This window comes from Prosopis cineraria, unplaced genomic scaffold (assembly GCF_029017545.1).
Source record: "Prosopis cineraria cultivar Desert tree isolate PC_DT_omini unplaced genomic scaffold, ASM2901754v1 PC7, whole genome shotgun sequence".
Taxonomy (NCBI): domain Eukaryota; kingdom Viridiplantae; phylum Streptophyta; class Magnoliopsida; order Fabales; family Fabaceae; genus Prosopis; species Prosopis cineraria.
Genome location: NW_026555338.1, coordinates 32,587,781 through 32,596,073, shown reverse-complemented (window position 1 = coordinate 32,596,073; position 8,293 = coordinate 32,587,781). Strand labels below are relative to the sequence as shown.

General features: G+C 30.7%; 1 long non-coding RNA gene across 1 annotated transcript; it reads left to right on the top strand.

Annotated features, from left to right (window-relative positions):
* The first annotated feature begins 3,192 nt into the window (after window positions 1-3,192).
* Window positions 3,193-4,985, top strand: LOC129315748 (uncharacterized). The gene is made up of 3 exons (XR_008594579.1): window positions 3,193-3,500; window positions 4,163-4,228; window positions 4,778-4,985. It is a non-coding gene; the product is annotated as an uncharacterized LOC129315748 (long non-coding RNA).
* Window positions 4,986-8,293: the final 3,308 nt, after the last annotated feature.

Below are 8,293 nucleotides of genomic sequence, written 5' to 3'. Positions count from 1 at the left end.
AATTAAAAAATAATTATAAAAATTATAAAAATTTTATATTTTAAATTAAGTAAAGATCTTAAAAGATATCCTATGATACGAAGAGAATATTTTTTAGTATTAGTTCTATATTTACCACTTATTTTTCTTGTGTGTTTTATATCCACTTTTTTCTATTATAAAATTTTTATAATATTTTATTTTTTTATTTATAAAAAATATAATTTTTAATTTTTATAGCTTTATTAAATTTTATTTTTAATTTTTATAGTTTTTTTAAATGTTTTTAATTCTTATAAAAAGTAAACAAAATTTAAAAAAATCTTAACAACTGGCACGCGCTTCCCAACTTGTCAGACGCGCACGCAGCCATCCACGTCATTCTTCGCACTTAAAATTATTTTAACCTTTGTCAGGGTAATAAATTATTCTATCAATCCTAAAATGTTTGCTTATTTTGTGTGTATTAAAAAAATAAATTCTTGCTTTACAATTAGGGAGAATATCATTAAAGGACTTAGAAACAATTTAATTTCATAAAAAGATTACTTACAAGTAAACATTAATAATTAATAAGTGAGATTCTTATTTTAACAAGATCCATTTTATCTTATCAAATTTAAATTCTTTCGGAATTCATTGATATTTTCCCTTTAAATTATTCACTTTGATGAGAAGCTTCACTCATAATGATTACGATAGAAATGAAGGGAAATTATTAGAAATAAAACAATGATTTAACCTTGTAAATTGCACATCAACATATATTGCACTGTCAGAGCAGTTAAATAAAATTTTAATTCTGCATATTTGTCATAAAATGACTTTACCACATGATTAAATCGGACGCTAATTTTTAAATTTGAAATTGAGATACTTGCATCTTTTATTTTTTTATCCTTTATATTTTGGATTGAGTTGATAGTGAAGTTCATATAACCCCACCTCAATAAATAAAATAAAATTTATTGACGTTATTGTTGTATTGTTTTTTTGGAGTGACTGATGTATTGGTCTGATTGCGAACTTAATATTGGTTAATATTTTAAATTCTAAAATTTGTTGATGTGCTTTTTTGTGGTACAGTGAAAACTCTGCGAGCAATATCTGATAAATTCACAAAACGTGGATTGGAATGTTACACAGAGATCTTGCATTAATCCAGTTCTGGGGTTTAAAAACAACTTCATTAACCTGTCCCTGCCCGTTCCTTATACTCAAATCACCAGAAATGTCACGTGCGACTGCACCTTCCAAAACGGCACCGTTTGCTGTGTCACCAATATGTTTGTCTTCTTTCTGTTTACTTTTGCTTTTACTGTTACCGGATATTAAATAAATTATTTTAATGAAAAATTTAATATTATACCATTGCTTAAATTGGACAATTTTATGTTAAAAAATTAATTATTTAATCTTTATGTTTTGACTTAATTATAAATTAATCTCTAAAATTAAATTTGTTCAATTCAATTCATTCAAATTTAGCTATTTAATTCGTGATTCTTAATTATATAATTAGTAACACAGCAAATCTAAAAATTAGGACTTATAACTAGCTAGATGAAGGGAGTATTTTACTGTGGTAAAAATGAAAAATTAAATTTAAAGAATAAAAGGAATATTATATCCTCAAATTATATATCCTCATATGGTCAAACCTATGAGCTCTTTGAATTTTAAAATTCATTTTTTGAACGATCAATGTTTTGTGATTCAACAATTTGTCATTGTTAGCTTGTTAAGAGGCTTGAATCTATCTAGAGCTATCCCCAATGAATTTAGAGATCTCGCCCAGCTGACTATACTATAAGTGCTTATACCATTTTATTTTGAGAGGATGACATATAAGTTCAAAATACTGAATTAACGACAATTAGGTGTTGAGTGAGGTGTATAAATGTGTAAGACTCTTTCATCCAACAAGTTAATCTTTTGATATAGGCTCTCCCTTTGAATTTGTGATCATGATATTAGTGCTTTTATTAAAAGGTTGGTGTCATGTAAAGGGTTATTCGTGAAGGGTTTTGATCATTGAGTGAAGTGCTGTGAAGTGGAGCTATTAGAGATGTCATTTTAAGATGCACACATATTGATACGTACACATTTTTGATACTTCGATGCTCTTATTTTTAAAAATATAAGATATAATATATTTTCGATACATGCATATATATATATATATATATATTTATGAAAAATAAAAAAAACATAATTTTAGTTTAGAAAATATCCAAAATATAGCATACATATATAGTCCTATTAAATAATATCAAATAAAATACAATCATTACTTGTATTTTTATTCTATCTATACCTAATTGCCTATTGCCTAGTATCTATTAGTAATTCCTCACCTAAGGTTTAAATGTCAAAAGATTATATTCCTATGTTTTTATAATTAAAAAGTATAATTTTTATTTTTTATTATATATAAAACTTATTCTTTAAGGAAAATATGATATTTGATTTTAAAAGAAAATCACAAAAATATATTAAAAATAAAAATATATTAATATTGCAATATTTAATAAAAAAAACTAATTTTTTAAAAATAATCTGGGACTATCGGATTTAAAACACCAACTTACAATCTAAAAGTATTGAATATGAATCAAAATAATTTTTTTTAAATTAAAAAAACATTTTGATATTCTACGAATACGTAAAGAAGTATTAGTAAATATCAATATTGAACATGAATATGAAACAATTTAAAGTATTGATACTTTATAGATGGTTGATGGGATACATTGTCATGAGTCTCACGAGGAGCTTACAAGCAGAGTGAAGTTTGTAAGTTCAAAGAGTTTTTCTAGCCAATATGTTAAGTTTTTTAGATTGGACTGTCTCTTTAAATTTGTACTCATTATATATATTTTTTATGATATAAATTATAAATATTGATTTAAATAATTACAAATAAAATTTATGTTACAATTTAAAAATTATATTTGATATTTAAATGTATTTATGTAACATCCTGATTTTTATATAATAAAGAAATTGTGAAATTTAGGTTTTGAGGAAAAAAATGATAATAATAGGAATTTATATTATTTGAGGTTATTTAGAAATAATATTATGATTAGGTATTTAATTATGAATTTAAAAATTTAAATTTAAAACCACATAAGCAATATTTAGTTAAGATATAATACATAAATAATTTTTTTTATGTGTGTGTTAAAAAAAAAGAGAAGGTAGAAGGAACAAAAAAAAAGGGGGGGTGGAAGGTTGTTGTTTCTAAGTCCCACATTGGTTAGATGAGGGAAGAGAAGAGGTGCCTTCATGTATAAAAAGGAGGGGGTGTGTGCATTAGGAAGCATGAGAGGCTAAGATGCAATTTAGAGAAAATTGCAACTTTGGGCCCAAAGGTTTGAATAATTAAATTCAAACCTATAGTTTTTTTTTAATATAATTTTGGGACTCACAATCCCATTTTTATATTATTTTTCTCTCTTCCTCTCACGTTGCTCGGCGTTTTCTCGCAAGGGGGGATTATTTTCTTTTTTCTTCAGGTATGTTTTAACTTTCCTGTTTAGATTAGCATTTAAAAATTTATTTAATTACAAAATTAATTTTATAGTTATTTTCTAAATAATATTAGCTTTCTAGTGATATGATTATTTTGTAGGATAGAGTAAATATTTTGATTAGGATTTTTCTATAGGATAGTTAATCTGATGATATGATGGATTAAAAATATAGGTTAAAATTCTTAGGGATATAAAAAATATTATAGAATATTTTTTTAAGGTTGAAACTCATGTTTAAGAATTTTTGAGTTAAAATCTAGATCTATATGGTTGAATTTATGTGGAATTTGAGACGTAGGGATAAACCTATGATTATTAAATATTTATCTAAGTATGAATAGGTATTTTTGAGGTTATAGAAAGGTGATTTGAGGCTTCAGGATAATTCTAAAAATTTAATTTATTTTTGGATGAATTTTTAGAATGTAGAAGGATGAAATTGTGATACTAGAAGTGAATTGAGGATAAAAAAATAGTTCATTAGGGTACGAGAATTTTAGAAAAGAATTTGGGAAGTTAAATGAGGCATAAATCTTAAATTAGTGTTAATATGGACTATAGATTTAAGACTTTCTAACTCTTTAAATTAGAGTTATTTATTTTAATGTAAAATTAATATATAGTATTGTGAAATAATTATGTAGATTATATTGACAAAGATAGTGGTGAAAAAGGAGTTGTGAAGGGGAACTTGTTATTCAAGACACAAGGTAACCATTATTAATGTGTTGTGATGAGTGTGTTTGTGAATGGTTATGTGTTGTTTTGTTGTTTGGAAAAATTATGAATTATTGAAAATAAATACTGTATATACTTGTTTGAAATTATTGCCAAGTGGGTTAAAAATTTATTTTTGTTTATCATGATGAGATATTATTGTTCGGATATATTCCTGTTTGGATATTTGAATGATGCATGACTTGTCAGGGTATTTTAATGTATGGTGTTAATGGGAATTTCTGTTCGGTTAATTATTATCACGTGGTAAGCCCTCATTGGACCCAATGAGTGGCGTGTCGCTTGGTCCAACTCACCTTTGGCCGGGTGATTTGGCGTCCGAGCATGGTGAAAGGAGGATATAAGGTGCAGTCATGCAAATTAAATACTTGTTCGGTTTGTTTGAAAGTATTGTTCGGTTAAATGTTTTGTGTGCCCACTTAGCAATCGCATGATTAGTTACATCCGCATGCATCATTACATATTAATTTTTGGTTACTGGGACTTTTAAGTTTCATTCCCCGTGGTTAATATTTTTACAGGAGCGAGTCCGGCCGAGAAAGCACCAGAGGTGTAACTGTGGTGTATGAGACACCATCTTTTACGTTGCCTCTTATTTTAGATTATACAATGTATCTTGTGCCAACTTAGGACATATCTTCTTTGTGAAGCATGTAAACTCTAATCCTTTTTATTAAAAGTATTTATATGACCAAGAGGATTATGTCTGTCCCTCTTGATTTATGATCTGATTTGAATAACATGCTATGAGGATCATGTCTGTCCCTCATGGTTCTAATTGTTTTTTTTTAGATATTTTAAGACCTGTGGTATATTGTCTTGGATGTATCGTGGTAGAAATTTTTCTACCATGATAAGGGTTCAATGAAAAAAAAAATAAAAAAAAAGGATTTGTTGAATTAATAACTTGTGAAAAATCGGTCTGTAAATTTGAGGGTGTTACAATTTACAATTGAAATTTCTCAATTTATAATTATTTGTATCAATTTTTTCAACTAATTTTTTTAAAAGTATTTGTTAGAATATAATTGTCATTAATTCAGTGTACTGTAAATAAGTGTCATGTTCCTTTTATTTTTGCGCATTCATCATCACTGTGAAATGAATCAGAAATTTATTGTATTGAGCAGTGATCTCACTCACAACTATCTCAACGGCACAATACCAACGTTTTTTATGCGCATCTCTATTGCCAATCTGTAAGTTGAGATACCCTGTGTTTTTGCGACTCTTTATGGACAAGGCATGCAAATAGTGAAGTTCTTTAGTTTCATCTTGTTGAAACTATATTACTTTCATGTCACTCGTGTATATTTACTTACTTCAGGTCCCTTTTGGGGAATCGACTCTAATAGAAGTCCATTATTGGTATATAAAAGACGGAAGAAGGATTTAAATCAAAATATAGCAAGGAAGTTAGTTGATAAGGGAGTTATTCATGCTGAATAACTACTTCTTATGTGCTGTCAGTATTTTAATAGTTGATAAGGGAGTTATTCATGCTGAATAACTACTTCTTATGTGCTGTCAGTATTTTAATATTGCAGTTTATGTTTCTTATCTTAAGAATGCTGAGTTGTCAAGTGTTAGGACGTCAGTTTGTGTGTGCTGTCAAGTTATGGTTGTAACTGCCATTTCATGGTGTTATTTAATTGTAAGTTAATTAAGGAATGGATATGCATGATTTCTGACTCTTTATTTGGAGATTCTCCCTCTTGGCTTTATCTAATTTGAACGAGATCCTTGTCCAGATTTAGATAAAGATTAACTTCCATACTTTGTTATTAAGATTTAACATTTTGGGTATCAGAGCCAGGTTTTCCCCAGGATGGTGAGTACTAGAAACAGTTCTATCGATCCCACTGCTCCTCCAGCAACCTCCAATTTATTAGAATCTATAGTCCAGCAACTAAATCAACTTTCTTCTCGTTTAAATGTGGTGGATGAGATTTCTACAGAAATAGCAACAGTAAAATTACAGCAGCAACATATCTTAGATGATGCTGGGCAATCTTCTCGAAACAAAGGCAAACAACCCGAGAACTCATACTCTGCAGCAGATGAAGAAGACGAGAGAAACATACCTTGGTGGCTTCGAAACCCCACAAGGAGACCACATACCAAAGTTGATTTTCCAAAGTTTGATGGAGGTGACCCTAGAGGTTGGATACTTAAAGCAGAAAAGTATTTCAGATATTACCAAACTCCTGAGGATGTGAAGGTTGATGTTGCGGCTATGTACTTAGAAGGCGACGCATTAGATCTTTTTGCATGGGCAACTTCCGAACGCTCAATAATTTATTGGGAAGATCTTGTGTGCACTCTTCAGGAGAATTTCGGTCCTGCAGAATTTCAAAACCCTGATGAATTCTTGTGTGGAATTAAGCAATCTGGAACAGTACAAGAGTATCGGCTGGAATTTGCAAAGAGATCTGCTAGAGTAAAAAATTGGCTAGAACATTATTTGTTGGGGGTTTTTCTTAATGGGCTCAAAGAAGAATTACGGGCCGATGTTAGAATTCAAAAGCCCAGATCTGTTTACAAGGCCTTGAGTTTAGCCTTAGAATATGAGTCCAAATTACAATTTGCAAAAATTCCCAAGACTTATGGAACTTCACAGGGTAGTCGCACGCACGTAGCAACCACATGGCCTTCAAAAGACACTCGCACGACAGGTACAGCAGCAGCACAATCTTCGGCTAATTCCTCCACTTTTTCACAGCGCACAAACACGAACTGGGATGCAGAAAAACAGTTAAGACGAGATAAGGGACTCTGTTTCTGTTGCGGTGATGAATTTATTCCAGGCCATCGCTGCAAAAATGCTAATTTGACTCTCATAGAGATCACTGAAGAACCTGATGTAGAAGCAGAGAGGTCTGAAGAAATGAACTTTGAGGGCGAACAAGAAGTGCATGCAGAGATATCACTTCATGCTATTTTAGGACACCCTGCGAGTACTACCATGAAGATGGAAGGCATCGTAAATCATCATAAAGTGCTTATTTTGATTGATAGTGGTTCTACCCACAACTTCATATCTTCTACATTGGTGCAAAATTTGCAGATTCCTACTAAACCAGTTCCTTCTTTTTTGGAGTTCAAATTGGCAACGGGCATATAATTTATTGTAATAACATATGTCCTCAAGTCACCTTACGAGTTCAATCATTGGAAATTATTGAAGAATTTTTTCCCTTCTCTTTGGGTGGAGTTGATCTAGTATTGGGAATCAAGTGGTTATCTTCTCTGAATATGGTTCAAGCAAATTGACAACGGATGTTCATGGTTTTTTGGGTCAATGGCAAAAGGTACAAACTCCAAGGAGTCCGCACTGGCAACCAAGCAGAAGCATGTTTACGTTCGATGTCTCAACAACCTATTGTAGACTTAGACGCCTTTCAACAGTCGTTACAACACCTTCTTGATGAGTATGTTTCTATTTTTGATACTCCTTCGGCTCTTCCTCCTCTTCGGCACAAGTTCCATTCTATTAATTTGCAACCTCAGGCTATTCCACCAAATATTCGCCCATATAGATGCCCACATTACCAAAAGGATGAAATTCAACGCCAGGTGGCAGATTTATTAGCCAAGGGTTTTATACAACCCAGTGAAAGCCCATTTGCAAGTCCTGTATTATTGGTCAAGAAGAAAGATGATTCTTGGAGATTCTGCATTGACTATCGAGAATTAAATAAGTTAACTATTCCTGACAAATATCCCATTCCCAATATTGATGAACTCATTGATGAGTTACATGAGGCTACTGTCTTCTCAAAGATTGATTTGCGTTTCGGATATCATCAAATTAGAGTTAAACCTGATGACATTCACAAAACCGCCTTCCGAACTCATTCAGGACATTATGAATTTACAGTCATGCCTTTTAGTCTCACTAATGCTCCAGCTACCTTTCAATCTGCTATGAATGATCTCTTTCGACTATATCTAAGGCGTTTTATTCTTGTCTTCTTTGATGATATGCTTGTCTATAGTCCTACAATGGCTGACCATCTAGCACACCTTCGTACTGT